We start from the raw sequence: 17,596 nt of genomic DNA, 5'->3' as shown, positions 1-17,596 counted from the left end.
TCTTCCCTTCTCTTCCATTTTTCAAGGGCAGTTGTGATTACATTAAGCTCAAGGGAAAATCCAGGATATTCTCTTTAATCTTAAAATCAGGGATAAGTAAACTTAATTCCACCGGTAACCTTAATTCCAATTGCCATATATGTCATGACATAGTCATAGGATCCTGGCATTAGGACTAAGAATAGTTAAGGGCCGTCATTCTGCCTAGTGGGCAACCGCTAGCTATCCCCAAATTAGCAGCTCAGCATTTGTCACGTAGTTTTTAAAATTCGTGGTCAATTTCTTTACCAAGATATCATAATCAGATATGTTTAGATTTAGAGATATATTTCAAGATCTATCTCAAGATAAGACTATTTTAGGAAACATTTTTTTTTTTCAGGTGGTCATATACTCTTTTATGTTACTAAGAAACTGCCTGGGAGCAAACAACAATTATTATTATATGCACTTTTCTTTAATATGCTATTGATTTCTTGGGCAAGAATCATCTTAGGTAAGTTTTACTTACAAAGTTAAACTGTATGACTTTCAGCCTTGAAGATTCCTGTTTCCCTTTAATTATGTCTAAATACCTGATTTCTCTTTTTAAGTTAACTCAACACATGCTTTCCAACCTAAGTAATTTGAAGGATGCAAATACTCCTTTGTGCTTATGATGTTGTTCTACAATAATTTTCCAAAATCAAATGTAAAAGGGAAGGAAAGAATACAAATTACTAGAAAAAAAAAAACACAGAACACACCAGAACTGAATCATATTGTATAGTAAAGATTTTTAAAAGCCCTTAAAATGCAATACCATAAAAATATAGTAGAAACAGCACCAAACACATCTCTATGGCAATGAACGGAAACATGCTAACTTCACTTACGGAAAGAATTTCAAATTAGAACAAAAGTCAAAATCTAATGAAAAACTGAATGCAAGAGGCATAGCTAATATAAATCAATTCATGATGATGGAAAATAAAAAGATGAACAAAGGTATACAATGCAAAAGCTTGTGGTTATGGTTACGATATCTGACAAAGCAGAATGCAAGGAAAAAATCATCAAACCACACAGAGAAGATTTATGTAAAGCATGTAGTTTGAAATGATGGCCAGACGTCTTGAAATATCTGCGTGTCAAATAAGAGAGCACCTATAGCCAAGAACCAAGGGAGAAGAATGGAAATCCCTTCTAACCTGAATGTTTTCTCCTTTGTCAGTGTTCTTTCTCACCTTCTCTGCTTTGTCCTCTGTGTTTGCTTTCCGAGAGGCTGGTTGTGCCTATTGGTGGGATAGGGGTCATTTTTTTTTAAGTTTATTTATTTAATTTGAGAGAGAGAGTGAGCACGAACTGGGGAGGGACAGAGAGGGGGAATCCCAAGCAGGTTCTGTACAGTCATCATGGATAACCCAGAGCTTGAATCCACAAACTGTGAGGTCATGACTTGAGCCCAATCAAGAGTCAGGTGCTTAACCTGCTGAGCCACCCAAACGCCCCGGGATAGGTGCCGTTTTAAGCTCCTTTTGGACTCAGTTTCTGAACATGAATCTCGCACAGTGACTCACCAGAATGCTTCTCCAGTACAGACTCCGCTGTATCAGTTCATGAAATATATTCCCCATAAATGTATAGACCGCAGAACAAGCAGAGACTGACAGAATATGGTGGAAAATCTCAATTATATGTTCAGTTCGCTTTGATTTGTGTTAAGTGCTGTGCCCTTCCATTCACACTTTTAATACTGATGGTGCTCATTTCCAAACAGTATTAATCACTATAAGTGAAGTTTAAGAATATAAAACAATATTTTTAAAAACCTACACATCTGCTTTGTTGAACTCTGTCTTAGTTTCCATCTTTTGATGTCTTCAATATACATCAAGGCATTTGCATAAAGATTGTAAATTGCTCTCTGATAATTGCAAGAACGGCCATGTTCCCTTATTTTTCTAAATTAAAAAAAGAGATCCTTATTTGGCAAGGTTGATGATAATGCTATTGTTACATGTTCTTTGGGGATTCCCCTCCCTCCTTCCATTAATCACCCAAAAGGACTTATGGCCTATGTGTATATTGGTTAAGAAAAGTGGCACTGGAGAAGAAGAGAAAACAGAAACTGATTTTATTCCTATACTATTGCCAGTAATAGTGAGAAAAGCACAGTCTGGATACCCATCTCTATTAGAACAAAGAACAGGAAAGTTTTTAAGAGCTGGGGTGGGACGGGGGAGGGGGGCCCTAAAGCCATCTGTGTTTGCTAATTGGCTTTACCCAAAGGAAAAGCAAATTCTTCCCTTATTCACAAGACAGGAGGTAGATTTACAACTTGGAGCAAGGCTCCCACTGAACGAGGCTCCCATCCTATCACAGAGACTGAGAGGTAAGGGCTCTATTTTCCCAGATGATTACATTTCAAAGTGATGGCTCTTAGATCCTTGAGAAAGACAGTCCTGGAATGTAAAACTGGCAAAAGGCTTTTAAATTTTTTTTCAAATTAAAAATAATGTACATCTCAAAGGGACAAAGAGTTTAACAATTATAAGTTCTCTAAGGTAAATTCTGTAAGAAAAGAGAAGGAGGGACCCCCAGATTCTGTAAGGGCTGAGCATAGAGGTGGGGGTCAATGGAGCACTGCTGTGCTCAGGGTTCATTCCGGGTCCTACCAGACTTCAGAGCAGCCCAGGAAGTGTGGCTTCTCTGCCCTTCTTGTGAGAGGGAAGGGGCTCAATCCTTCCTTTTTTGGCTGGCAGGGGTACAGTAGCAAAAAAAAAGATATCACCAATTAATTTCTCAAAGGTTCCTGTGTTATAGAACACAGCATATACACAAATACTGAACAGCTGAATTGCAAACAGGCACTAAGAGATCCTGGAAGGCCTTAGGCGACAAATCTGTTCACCTCATTCATCACTGCCTGATCCCTTCGTGTTGTCAGCGTAAGTATGAAAGCTTGGAAGACAAATGCTCATACTTACAGTCTTCATAGAGCCAAAATCTCTATGAAATTCCTGAGGAGAAGCAGGAATTCTTCTTTCACTTGCCCTGGCTTCCTGAAGAGGGCAGAACACATCCCCCCAAAATATGCCTCTTTGGCCAAAAGGAAAGCAACAGGCCTAAAACAGTGTCCCTTCTGCGAGGGCTTAATACCCAATCTGATTACAGTTTCAACTTTCCCTAGAAATGTAGTTTTCTGGTCAGCATTAGACAGGTTATTAGTCTTAGGGGTTCTATTCATTCCATCCTCCCCAAAGGAACATGGGATAATTCCCCTCATAAGACCCCCTGGACTTTTCCTAAGGGAGAGTGACCTTTCCTGGAATAATCCTTTCTTTTCTTTTGCTGATAACTTCCTTGCCCCACTCTCCTTCCTATAAAAACTTTCCATTTTGTACAACTCCTCAGCACTTGCTAGATGGGATTCTGCCAGATTCATCAGTTACTTAATAAAACCAATTAGATATCCATGTTGGTTGAATATTTATTCTTTTTTTTAAATTTTTTTTAACGTTTTATTTATTTTTGAGACAGAGAGAGACAGAGCATGAACAGGGGAGGGTCAGCGAGAGGGAGACACAGAATCCGAAACAGGCTCCAGGCTCTGAGCTGTCAGCCCAGAGCCCCACGTGGGGCTCGAACTCACAAACCGTGAGATCATGACCCGAGCCGAAGTCGGCCGCTTAACTGACTGAGCCACCCAGGCGCCCCGAATATTTATTCTTTAATAGGCATAGGATTAGTTTAGGCTGATTTTTTAAAAAGTTTGTTTATTTATTTGGAGAGAGAGGGAGAGTGAGAGCAGGGAAGGGGCAGAGAGAGAGGGAGAGAGAATCCCAAGCAGGTTCTGCTGGGATGTGGGGCCCAATCTCACTCACTCTGATATCGTGACTCGAGATCAAGAGTCAGAAGCTCAACTGAATGAGCCACCGAGGTGCCCCTAGGATGACTGTTTTTAAGACACAGTAGACACAGGGAAGGCTCTAAAAACCAGGTAGAAGTTACCTTTCTGTAAGAGACATTTCCATTTATGAGGGAACTCTCCATTTGTAAGGGTGTCTCCCTTGATATCAAGGAAAAGGAGAATGACTAAATCTCTAGAAAGTCTTGTCAATGAAGAAGGCAGAGACTTAAATCTGCACAACCTTACCCTCCTTCACTGCACTTTTCCTGAAGATCTCCCGTACCCCTTTCCCCACCCCCAGCATTTTGTTATTAGGTGAAGATGATATTTAAAGTGGTGGCTTGGATCATCTCAGGGAGCCACTCAGTTTTTGTAAATATTGCCTATGCATGAAGGAGGTATATATGTTATTAAATGTCTGTTTGTTTTTGTCTGGTCGATCTGTCTTTTGTTACGAGAGTGTGTCAGCCAAGAGCCTAGAAGAGTAGAGGGAAAATTACTTTTCTTCCCCCACACTCCTCCCAGCTAGTCAGCACTTCCATCATCCTCCCTAAGGGCAGTGAGCCCCCTGCTTTCTTGGTATGGTCCATTATGGTCATTTCACTTCCACAATCCTGAGAAGCCATCTTCGGGGTAACTGCTGTTGTCTGTTGCTCTCTAGAACAGTCTTGAAGAGAAATACCCATGAATTCTCTCCAGTGTTTGGGGGATAAAATTAGCTTGTTCCCTGGGAGTTGCTATTTTTCATAGCCTTTGCTGGACTATTTTTTGATTCCCTGGGTGGACAGTGCCCTTCCTGGTCTCAGACTGCAGTAGACTCTACAATCTGAATTCAGTAGTAAGCGTCAATTTGCAGTGTCATTGTGGTCTAATTCTTCCCTTTTATCAAGCAGGGAAAGAACGCCCAGGCTGGTTGTCAGGGAGCGCCACAAAGAATCAACGGTCAGATTGGATTTACTCGGTTAACTAGCAAACTAGCAAACTACAGACCATCCAGAGGGAAGCAGTCACTGTTTTCTGAAGACAGGTTTTTACAGATTAGGTTCCTTTCTGATTGTACCGCAACACCCTCTTTCTTTCATAAAAACAACACTGCATTTTGAGTCAGAAAAGTAAATTTTTGTAGTCAGAAAGTATACAAGAGTTTCAAAACACGACATTTTTGAAATAAAATTTGAAAATCGTAAAAAAAGTTTTTATGGAACTCAAGTGGGGAAATGAGTGCACCATTTAAATGTTCAATTTCTTCCAGCAGCCACAAGCTAGTCAACATGTTTGTACCTTTCACAGGCTTCAAACCGCACAGTATTTTTAGAGCAGGTGAAGGCTAAAAGGAGAAAGACAAGTTTCTCCCACAGGCAGATGACATTTTTGATCACTCTGATCTCTCAAATTGTGTGAAGTGCATACTAAATATTTTTATTATTGTTTAAGTTAACGAGTAGGGAAACGAGAGTGAGTATTCAATTTTAAATCTGTGCCCTAATTCAGACGAACAGTTTTCAATTCGTTGGATGGCAGAATGAGAGAAGGTATGCTTAAAATTATTTTAATTATAAAACCTTGTGTATTCAGGGTACGTATTAACTTAATATCTTTACTTAATTGTAGGCTTAGCTGCTGAATGAGTATGGACCTCAGCTTAAAATGCAGGGACCAGATCTTGTTGGTGCTTGTTGATTAATACTAGATGTCAGTTACGGTTTTTACCTATCTCGGTTGGTGGTAATTGTGAGCCAAGGTGAAGGAGGGCGATAGACCAAAATGCCTGTAATCAAAGTGGCTTAGAAAGTGTTACTAGAGTTAGCAGTTCTGGGTCGAACTTGACAATGGTCTTGGAACTTTTTTCAAGCTGAGAGCATTTAAGCACCAATGCCACAGGACAAGACAGCATGGTGACACAAGACAGCACTGTGGCCCTCTGGCAGCTCTCCAGAAAGTCCAATGGGATTCCCAATATTTAACTGCACTGAGGTAGCTTCACAGGAAAACAAGGGAGAAAACATGGCGGGACAGCGGGCGTCTAGAAGCACTACATGGGTCCCTCGTCCCGGGATGGTTCTCATTTGCTGAAGAAGATAAACAGGAATTCTTTGATATAAAGCTTCAGTGATTGATTAAGCAACACGTTCTGTGGGTTGTCTTCTGATTGAAAAGTAATACATGTACATTATTGGGAATTTGGAAAAGATTCCATAATATATATATATATATATATATATATATATATATATGTTGTTAAATATCATAATTAAAACCTCACTAAGTCCTGAAATGCTGTAAGGATTTGGGAATTGTTAATCTCCCTTTTTTTTCTTAGCTCAGCTCTGGTATGAGCTTCTCTTTACAGCAGGGATCCAAATAGCACCTCATTTCCTTCTTATTTTGTAACCAAAATGAGGTCTCATTCCCCCAAATGGGAAGAAGTTTCCCTGAAGACATGGCCGTGGAGGGCCTCTGTCCTCCATTCCCTCTCTGCTCCACGTGGCCACTCGCAAACCATGCTCTGGCATCCTTCTCAGAAGCTCCTAACCTCATGCCGTCAGCCTTACCAGGCATGTGCCCCCCTTATAACTATCCTACTGACCTGCGGTGGCCTTCCCTCCTTGTTGGCAGGTATTAGCTTCTGTCACATAATAGGCCCTTCTCTCGGACCCTTCCATCTTCTCTCTTCTAAGGACCTCGGATCTTTTGCTTCCCGGTCTGGCACTCCCACAGTCACACCCCAGAAACCTTACCGCCACCTACCTGTACTGCCTCTGCTCTGCGATCGCGCCCCTATTTCCCTATTCAATTCTTCTGGTACCTCAATGTCAACAAGTCTTTGCTCACCACGGGGCCCCAAGAGCCATTGGCTCCCTCACCTTTTCACCGTCCGCCCCTGCTATCATGTCATACTCCTTCATTCGGCCTACATTCCAACCGTCTACCCGTCTGCTCATTTATGGCTTCCTTCCTTCGGCAAATGTTTACCCATTTATTAAATGGCTCTGTAGAGCAGAGACAGACCGGAGGGGGAAGGTAGCAGAAAGAACCAGTCTAGGGGCTGAAGACAGATCGGTGAAATACAAATATCCCTGTTCCGAGCTTGCATTCAAAAAGATAAATCAACAGGATAAATGAGGCGGCAAGACCAAAACTGTATACTCAGGGGGGGGGTGGAGTCCGATGGGGAAAATGAGACAGAGATACAGAATGTGTCAGGAGGGGTGGACGTTGGACAGAGAAGCCAGGAAATGCGCATAGCATTTGAGTGAAGAATACTTGGAGGAGGAGGGGAGGGAGGAGGGAGTCCCCAAGGGTATCAGGCCCAGGGAACACCCACTGCAGAGGTCCCGGGTAAGGAGCAGGCCTAGTATTTAAGGCATATCATGGAGGCCACGGTGTCTGCAGAGGACAGAGCAGGAGGGAGGGCAGTAGTGAGGGAGGATGTTTCGGTTTACAGGGTGGGGGCGGAAGTGATGGCAGAGTCCATTTTTATATTGCCACCTTGAGTTCACGCTCAGCCCCCCATCCCTCTTTCTCATTCTCCTACTCACTTGACTCTGCCACAGCTTTGGTCAAACACAGCTTGTCTACACCCCTTGCGGTCGTGCCCCTGGGCTCCACCGCACTGATGCGTTCCTCCATAGTGACTGGCTTACCTTAAGGTCGTGGTAATTCACCTCAAGTGAGTTCTTAATGCCCCCAACACCTCCCTCCCCTCCGCACATACCCCCCACGTGCACACATACCACGTGTCTCACCACCCAAACACACACACACACACACACGCACACACACGCACACACTTAATTTCCTTAGCTTGTTTACTCTGCCCTACTCAGAGGACATTCAATACCTTTTGTCGCCTTAAACCAAACCCTTCCTCTTGGGGGGTAGAGAGAGAATCCTGAGTCCACGTACACGGGAGCAACAGCAAGTAGCCGTGGTGGTCGGCGCCTGTGGAATTTTCTTCTGATTTCTGCACTCTTGTCCATCAGCTAAAAAGCAAGGTTGTCATCTGAGAACAAACATGGGAGAGGAGAAGAGGGGTGGAGGTGACCAACCCCAGAAGCTACGTTGCTATCACTTTTCATTTTTTTTAATGTGTATTTATTTTTGAAAGAGACAGAGAGACAGGGAGACAGAGCGTCAGCAGGGGAGGGGCAGAGAGGGAGGGAGACACAGAATCCGAAGCAGGCTCCAGGCTCCGAGCTGTCAGCACAGAGCCCGATGCGGGGCTTGAACCCACGAACCGTGAGATCATGACCTGAGCTGAAGTTGGACACGACCGACGGAGCCACCCAGGCTCCCCTCCATTGCTATAACTTTTAAATTCCTGTCAAAACATGCACACACAGTGTGTGTTTTCCTCTCTCTTCTACAGGAAAAGAGCACGATTCCTTACCGGAAAGCACCCAGCCATCAGTAACAGAATGTTCTTTAGCCCCCAGGGGTGGTAGTGGAGGAAATAAACACCTTCCACTAATTCCAGATGAGTCAACTCTCCAACAAGAGACGCTGTGATGAGGGAGCACGCGTGGCGGTTGGTGTTTGTGGCACAGGGACTTTTGATTCAGTCCTGCCTGGGGTGCTACTGTGCCCCCTCACCTCAAACTGCATGGATTTAAGCAAGTCATATCCCTCTCTGAGATACAAGATTTCCATCTAAGAAATGGGAATAATCTCACATAGTTTTTGGTAAGGACTAAGCAAGATAACCTCTGTAAATATGCTACCAAAGTGCGGGACACTGGGGGAACATTCGAGAACGGCGCTCAGCGGGAACACATTCCTCAAAGCACAGGCTCAGAATGGCAATGAAAAAAAAAAAAAATGTCAGCTGAGATTTCTACAACTCCGACTCTGTTTTAAGGCTCCATTTGCCTGATGGCAGCAAATATAAGTTTCATTAGCTCAGTGTAAACTCATCCATTCTGAGCTCAGTGGATTTCCCCTCCTTCTTCTCCCTGGAGAGATGATTCTATGCTACAGACGTAGCAGCGTTAGGGAAGACTCCAGCCCACTTGCACTGGTGAATTTCCCTGCTGACTTGTGATGCCCAGCCCCCTTTCATACGCCTATTGGCCACTTGTATGTCCTCTTTGGAGAAATACCTATTCATTTTTCTCAATACACTAAGCTTTCCCATAACTTAAGAGCTCTGGGTGGGCATTCCTTCTTTGAGGAAGACTCCCTCCAATCTTTGCAAAGCTGCACATCCAGCTAGGTTTCTGCGCAGGGCTGTTCATTCAGCTCTCAGCCAGTATATCCCTTCTTCAGAAAGGCTTCTCTGGACGCTTCAATCTAAGGTAACCACTCACATACTTTGCATCTCATCCCAGCATTTAATTCTCTGGACATATTTTCTTGCTCACATGTTTAGTCTGTCCCACTTAATCATAATGTGTGCCATAGCAAAGTACAGGGACATGTTCCGTTTTCATTATTCAATCCCATCACAAAAAAATGTGTCTCTCTCTAGCTAAGTATTTAATTAACATGTCCTTAAGTATATGAATGAATGAAATTCCCCTCCAGATAAGCAATGTGAAATTAACCAACCACAAGTAATGTGCAAGTGTAACATTTGATTGACTATGATTAATAAAATAATTTGTAGAGTTATTGTCACCTTGACAAGGAGGAGTATTTCCTTGTTTTAATATGCATTTCTTTTATTAACAGCCTAAGTTTGCCTGTGCTTTGTTATTTCTATGTACTTTTTTGGGAATTACCTATTTTTCCCTCTGATAATTGTTTTACCATGATGCCAATCATTTTTAAGTTGTAAGATATTTATATGCTAAGCCTATAAATTATTTCCAATATTTGTAAATATTTCTTTACTAAGTTTTCATACTTGTCTTTTTTTAATATGAAATTTATTGTCAAATTGGTTTCCATACTTACTTGTCTTAATTCTATAATGACGTTTGTTTGACACAGAATTTTGTGATTTTTATGGATTTAAAAAATTCCACCTTTTCTTTATAGTGTTGGTTTATTCATTTAACAGGTACACAATGATTTTCAAAAAGTCATATATTTCCAACATTTTTCTTCCCATAAGAAATCTGATGGACCTCTTCATTCATTCAAATCTTTCTTAGTTGACCCTCCAAAATGTTGTTTCATCTGACTCATGTAGGACCTCCACATTTAATTTTTATTCAATTATTTATTCAAGATGCAGTAAAAAAAAGCTTTAGGGGCACCTGGGTGACTCAATCAATGGAACATTTGACTTGATTTCGGCTCAGGTCATGGTCCTGGGGTCATGGGGTCGAGCCCCCGTCTGGCTCCACAATGAGTATGGAGCCTGCTTAAAATTCTCTCTCTGTTCCTCCCCTGTTCTCTCTCTCCCAAATAAATAAATAAATAAATAAGTACAGCTTTACATAAAACGACTCGGGAATAGTAAAAAAAAAAAAGCTAAAGAGGTCTCATTATTGGGACATTTTGTAAAACCTTAGAATGTGAGGCATCTTCAAGGCAAAGTAAGTTTGTACAATTATAAAACATTACCATGAAAGAAGACTAACCTGTATATAATAGTACCACACAAGCTTTTGCACAGATTCCCTGAAATGCCCTTCTGGAAATGACACCCACAGTGAGTGACCAGGGCAATGCATTTCCCCCGATTCAAAGCTGATCTCCTTCTAGGCCTAATGGGCGTACCTCTGTGCCTACGGTGTTACTGTGGTTTAAGAAGCATAACACCGGCTAAGCAAGTTGCATGGGACTAGCAAGCAGTGAGAACTTAACAAATGTTAGTTCTTAAATTAAAGAAGCTTCTCTGGTGCATAATTAAGGTACAGGAGATTGCCGAGTAATCATTAAAAAAATAAAAATTAAAGAAAAAAGACAGAAGAATTAGGATGGTGGAAAATAATTTTTCTTTAGGAGTGATTTTTTCTCCTCTACAACTTTACCTCTTAAAATGACTACATTTTTAAAATTTTTTATTTATTTATTTTAGAGAAAGAGAGCAAGATCGAATGGGGGAGGGACACACAGAGAGGGAGAGAGAGGGAATCCCAAGCAGGCTCCACACTGTCCCTGCAGAGCCCAACGTAGGGCTCAAACCCACAAATTGTGAGATCGTGACCTGAGCTAAAATCAAGAGTTGGATGCTTAACTGACTGAGCCACTCAGGCATCACTAAAAGCATGCCTCGTTTTTTTTTTGTTTGTTTTTTTTTTTAATTTTTGATGTTTATTTAGTTTTAAGAGAGAGAGAGAGAGAGACAGAGTGCAAACAGGGGAGAGCCAGAGAGAGGGGGAGACACAGAATTGGAAGCAGGCCACAGGCTGTGAGCTGTCAGCACAAAGCCAGACATGGGGCTCGAACTCATAAACTGTGAGACCATGACCTGAGTCGAAGTTGGACGCTTAACCAACTGAGCCACCCAGGCCCCCCTGCCTTGTTTCTTAAAAATGTTTATTTATTTATTTCGAAAGAGAGAGAGAGAGCATGCATGTGGGCAGGGGAGGGGCAGAGAGAGAGAGAGAGAGAGAGAGAGAGAGAGTTTCCACTATCAGTGCAGAGTGCAACACCGGGCTCGATCTCCCGAACCATGAGATCATGACCTGAGCCAAACTAAGAGTTGGACGCTTAACCGAGTGAGCCACCCAGGCGCCCCAAGCACGCCTTGTTTTAAAATGATATTTTAATGTCATGTTAGTGCCCTGGGGCTGCTATAACAAACTACTACAAACTTGGAGGCTTAAAACAACAGAATTAAAATCAGCATCACTGGGCCAAGTTAAGGTGTAGCTAAGCCATGCTCCCCAGGAGGCTATAGGGCAGAATTTGTTCCTTGCCTCTTCCAGCCTCTGGTGGCTGCTGGCTTTCCTTAGTTTGTAGCCGTATTACTCTATTCATCACAGCTGGCATCTTCCAACCTCCCGCTGGCCCATCTTCACATTTCCTTCTCTGTGTACAGGCGATCAGTCTCCCCCTGGCCTCTACATATAAGGATACTTGTGATTGCATTAAGGGCCCACAGGGCAATCCAGGATAATCTCCCAATGTCAAGATCCTTAATCACATCTGTAGTCTTTGCTCTACCGAGTTAATATTCCGGGGATTCAGACTGTCTATTTGGGGGGCCATTATCCAACCTATTGCAATCCGGTTCTGCTAAAGTTGATTTAAAACAATACAGAAATACTGTGATGCATTTAAATCGAAATTGGAAAAGCTCTTGCCAAAAAGAGGAGTTTATTTCACAGGTTCCATGTTTTCATGATTTCAAATAAACCCTTCTAAAGCTTGAAGAAACTGCTGCACAAGTTTATTGTTCTGGTTATTTCTCGAAGGCGAGGGATGGATCGGGAGTCTTGAAGGTGCCAGGGCAGAGGGGGGCCGTGCTCAAAGAAAAATCAAAACCCCATACGACAGGGGTCAGCGTTTTCAAATTTTGTTCAATTCCAGAGCCTCTGGGACAATCTATTCAGAACCTCTGAAACACAACATAATAAAGTCAGCAGAAGGGAGACGCAGTGGGAAGGGTGGCCGATGGCCAAGGCTCGGTCCCAGATTTATGATTATGCTGCCACCTGAACAGCAAAGCTAATAGGAGGCACAGAAAACAAGGCTTCTTACTGGTTGCCTTTGTGCGATGAAAATAGCAGAACAGCCTAAGCTGGAACACTATTCCATCACCCCTAGAGACTTGCACCTGAGAGAGTGGGGGAGGCGAGCTACCCAACATCTCTCTTATTTCATACCCCCTCGGGGCACACTGGCGCAGGTTACCCAACAGAGGCAAAGGCTCCAGAGTCATAGGAGGGGAAGCGACCAGACACTTGAAAGGGAGAGGTAGAGAGAGAAGACAGATTTTTATATTTTTCCCAAGAGAGTGAAAAATAATAGTAGTAATGATAATCGGACCTCAGCCTTGCCTTGTTGCACACAACAGTCTTGATAACCGGGTTGGGTGAATAGGGACAGCAGCAAGGGACGGGCTTGACCTCTTCTCACAGGTGAAGAAGACTTCTTTGAGGGAATGCTGAGTGTCTGGGGACCAAGGGACATGGGACAACTATGTGTGGTACACGTGACCACCACCATGGACCCAGGGAAAACCCACCCACCACTTTTCAAGTCTTGAAATTCTCATATGGTGTTAGGGAACGGAAGGCACCTTCCCATGCCAAACGTGATTGGGACTGAACAATTTCTTAATCTTGGTAAGGGAGTTTAGACACAGTTCTTAATTCATTAAGAAAATGAAACAAATAAAAATGATGTGATGGGACTGTCTTTGAGGCTCAGGGTTGTGTTTTAACCTCATACTTCCCATACAGGCAAATGACAAAAGTTACAAAGCTGGGACCAAGAGTGATTGCATTTAAAAAACTTAGCCTCTTGCGCTGTTGGTGGGAATGCAAAGTGGTGCAGCCACTCTGGAAAAGTGTGGAGGCTCCTCAAAAAATCAAAAATAGATCTACACTATGACCCAGGAATAGCACTGCTAGGAATTTGCCCAAGGGATACAGGAGTGCTGATGCAGAGGGACACTTGTACCCCAATGTTTACAGAGCACTTTCAACAATAGCCAAATTACGGAAAGAGACTAAATGTCCATCGACGAATGGATAAAGAAGATGTGTTTTATATATACAATGGAATACTACTTGGCAATGAGAAACAATGAAATCTGGCCATTTGTAGCAAGGTGGATGGAACTGGAGAGTGTTATGCTAAGTGAAATAAGTCAGGCAGAGAAAGACAGATACCATATGGTTTCACTCTTATGTGGATCCTGAGAAACTTAACAGAAGACCACGGGGGAGGGGAAGGGGGAAAAAAGTTACAGAGAGGGATGGAGGCAAACCATAAGAGACTCTTAAATACTGAGAACAAACTGAGGGTTGATGGGGGTGGGAGGGAGGGAAAGTGGGTGATGGGCATTGAGGAGGGCACCTGTTGGGATGAGCACTGGGTGTTGTGTGGAAACTAATTTGACAGTAAATTATATATAAAAAGAATAAAAAATAAAAATAAAAAACTTAGCCTCTTGGGGGGTCTCAGTGGCTCATTCGGTTAAACACCCAACTCTTGGTTTCAGCTCAGGTCATGATCTCACAGTTTTGTGGGTTTGCGCCCCGTGTAGAGTTCTGTGCTGGCAGCACGGATCCTATGTGAGATTCTCTCTCTCCTCTCTCTGGAAAATTAAAACTCTCTAAAATATAACTTCTTGGAAGAAGCAAGGAATAGAACAGTGTATACAAGGGGCGCCTGGGTGGCGCAGTCGGTTAAGCGTCCGACTTCAGCCAGGTCACGATCTCGCAGTCCGTGAGTTCGAGCCCCGCGTCGGGCTCTGGGCTGATGGCTCAGAGCCTGGAGCCTGTTTCCGATTCTGTGTCTCCCTCTCTCTCTGCCCCTCCCCCGTTCATGCTCTGTCTCTCTCTGTCCCAAAAATAAATAAACGTTGAAAAAAAAAATTAAAAAAAAAAAAAAAGAACAGTGTATACAAAATTCTTCCATTTGTATAGAACAGGAGGGACTGTTTATATGAATTTGCTTAAAATGCGTAAAATATGTGTTGGAAGGACTCGTACGGCACTTGCAACACTGGTTTCCTCCAGGGAGGTTGGAGTTCAAGAACTTTCACTGCATGTGGGCAGTAGGGACCATCAGACTGGTTCAGTTGCCAAAGAAAACTCGCCGGACTGCAAATGGCAATTCTTGCCCATTTAGAGTTTACTGCAGGAAAAGAAGTCAATGCAGTTACAGAACTAAAGAAAGGACATCATGGCTAAAGGAAGCCACCCAGGAAGGAGTCTGGAGAGGCAGGTGCAAGTTCCGATTGCCCTCCCTCTGTAAGATCGCATCGGACACACTCTTCTCTCTTGAATCAGGGACCCCTGAGATGTGCAGAGAGCAACTCAAGATAACTCCACGAGTCTCGGTTCGTATACCTTGCTGGTCAGGTAGCCGTATTTCTTACTAAGTACATAGGCCCGATGACCAGAGCTCACTGGAGGTCTCACTGAGACCAGGCACAAATCACCAATCCTCTGTTATCAATAAATCATGCTGACAAGCTGGACAAACCACCCCAAACTCCCCTGACCCGTGCTTACAAGGCAACACTTTGGATCAGTACATTTCGCTTCTCTGCCAAGGACCCGCGTCATGCAGGGCTCCAGGCAAACAGCTCAGCTCAATTTCAGGCCCAATAAAATTAACCCTCATGTCACAGTGCACTTTGGTGACTCTTGAATTTTGAAGAATTAGGCCGTGTGCAAGTCAGGGTTCAATCAGGGAAGCAGAACCACCACCATTATTATGGGATAAGAGAATAAGAACGTCCACAATTGTGCAAATATTCAGAGAAATAAGGGTCTGAACAGAGGGACTGGTGGATCAGGAAAAAGCATGCGTGGGTGGATGGGGTGAAGCTCGCAAGGGGTTCTGGGGAACCAGCGTGCCGAGCTGCTGGGGTAGGACAGCGAAGGAGGCTGCTGAAGAAGTTCACGGAAGATCATGACCTCAGGTCTTCATGCTCGCTGTTCCCCTGCCTGGAACAGCCTTCTCTCTAGGCATCCACATGCTCTGTTCCATCACATCTTTCCCATTTTATACAGATGTGAAGTTCTTGGACCACCCATGGAAAATAACCCAATCTGCCCGCACAGTTTCGGGTACTTTATTTTTCTCTGTATCACTAATATTTAAAACACTCTGTATTTTACTCATTTATTTTCTATCCTGATGGCAGGCATTTTAGTCTGTGTCAATTCCCACTTTGTCTGCGATGGCCGGTGCTGGGTACACAACTGCCAGCTTCATGAACAGTGAAGTCGTGCAAATGATTCTTGGACAACTTTATTTTCTTAGAGGAAAAAAAAGTGTCTATTTCCATAGGCTTTGTAAGAAAAATTTGGGGCGCCTGGGTGGCGCAGTCGGTTAAGCGTCCGACTTCAGCCAGGTCACGATCTTGCGGTCCGTGAGTTCGAGCCCCGCGTCGGGCTCTGGGCTGATGGCTCAGAGCCTGGAGCCTGTTTCTGATTCTGTGTCTCCCTCTCTCTCTGCCCCTCCCCCGTTCATGCTGTGTCTCTCTCTGTCCCAAAAATAAATAAAACGTTGAAAAAAAAATTAAAAAAAAAATAAGAAGAAAAATTATATCATGACTACTAATGATACGTTCTCTAGTCTGCACCCAAAGATTCATAATTTGCCCTGGGTAGACTTAATAATCGTTTTAATCTGGCTGGTCGCTTGGTTGCATTTCTTCTCTTCCCTCGATATCAAGTTCCAGAGACAATCTACTTCTGAGTTACTAGCAGTCCATTTTTAAAATTTTTTTTTTCAACGTTTATTTATTTTTGGGACAGAGAGAGACAAAGCATGAACGGGGGAGGGGCAGAGAGAGAGGGAGACACAGAATCGGAAACAGGCTCCAGGCTCTGAGCCATCACCCCAGAGCCTGACGCGGGGCTCGAACTCACGGACCGCGAGATCGTGACCTGGCTGAAGTCGGACGCTTAACCGACTGCGCCACCCAGGCGCCCCACTAGCAGTACATTTTTAAGAGAACAAGTTGTAGGTCTATTTTTAAGACAAAATAGAGCTACATGGTCCACGTTCCCCTCTTTCTTTTGTTCTGACCCTCAACTTCAGGGTTCCAAGCAAACAGAAGAAAACTCGCTAAGGGGAAGAGAAGATTGAATAATTATGGTTCACTCAGAAAAACGTGATTGTCGTCTTGTCCCTGGGAAAGTAGGACAATTTACAGAAGTCCTTCTACACCTGAGGACAGAGGCACACAGGAGGCAGTCGGCAATTCAGCAGCAAGCTCGGCATTCTCAGATACTGCCAGTCCGGGATGTCAGTTCTGACGCCACATTCGTGACACTGGGTGGATTAAGCTGGGTTAGTGTCAGTGGCTTTTCATGGGATACGTTGTCATAGTCCCAAACCTGGCTATGTAGGAGCACCTTGTACAATTCAAACTCAGGTTGTCCTTGCTGGGAACGCAGGCTAAGTCTATGCGACACACTATTCTGATTCTCTGTGTCACTTGCAGTCCTATGGAAAGTCCCTTGCTCCACTCCCCTGTGAAGGCCAGGTGGGCACAGTGGCTTGCTCTCCTAGACACAACCTGCCCCCTTTGGGAAGCGCCCGTGTGCCTCTCCCGGCTTGGAAAGCCAGCCTCGAAGGCAAGATCACCCATGCCTCGTTCTCAGGCTCATGGGACATGCCAGCCCCACGTGTGCCCCTCCATGGCTGGGTGGCCTGGGGAGATTTGCTGGACTTCTCTCCTCAAGAGCAAGGTTATAAAGGGGTGATGGGGTTTGAGTTCCCTGGTTTCTTTTCGTTTTATGATTAAAACCATCAGAGGAACCGATATTATACTTCCCTCCTCACTATTGTTTCCTGTTCCCCAGGTTCATACCAGGTGGAGGAGAACACAAAGAAGAGCTTCTGCTCCTCCTCTAAAGCTTTTTATCCTCAACTCCCCACCTCTCTCTTCCCAGACTCAGAGAATCTTCTGGAGGTGAGGTAGGGGTGCAGAGAAAGAACAGGTTCTGTCTCTGCATTCCCTCGCTGGTCCCTTCCACTGCACACGCAGTGGGACCTTTTGAACCTAGAAATGATGAACCTGGCCTTTTTGTTGTCGCTGTTGATTGCTCTGTGAACCCGTTCCTCCCTGTCCGCAGGGGATGGTGGCCCCGTGGCTCACTGTTTAGCCAGAGGAGGTGG

The 17,596-nt window shown here is 43.8% G+C and overlaps 1 pseudogene; it reads right to left on the bottom strand.

Moving 5' to 3' along the window:
* LOC123596952 overlaps window positions 1-7,522 on the bottom strand; it is a 48,052-nt pseudogene extending 40,530 nt beyond the window's left edge.
* Between the last annotated feature and the right edge of the window lie 10,074 nt (window positions 7,523-17,596).

The sequence above is a fragment of the Leopardus geoffroyi genome, chromosome C1 (genome assembly GCF_018350155.1).
Source record: "Leopardus geoffroyi isolate Oge1 chromosome C1, O.geoffroyi_Oge1_pat1.0, whole genome shotgun sequence".
In the NCBI taxonomy this organism is placed as follows: Eukaryota; Metazoa; Chordata; class Mammalia; order Carnivora; family Felidae; genus Leopardus; species Leopardus geoffroyi.
This window is presented reverse-complemented; position numbering and strand designations above follow the sequence as displayed.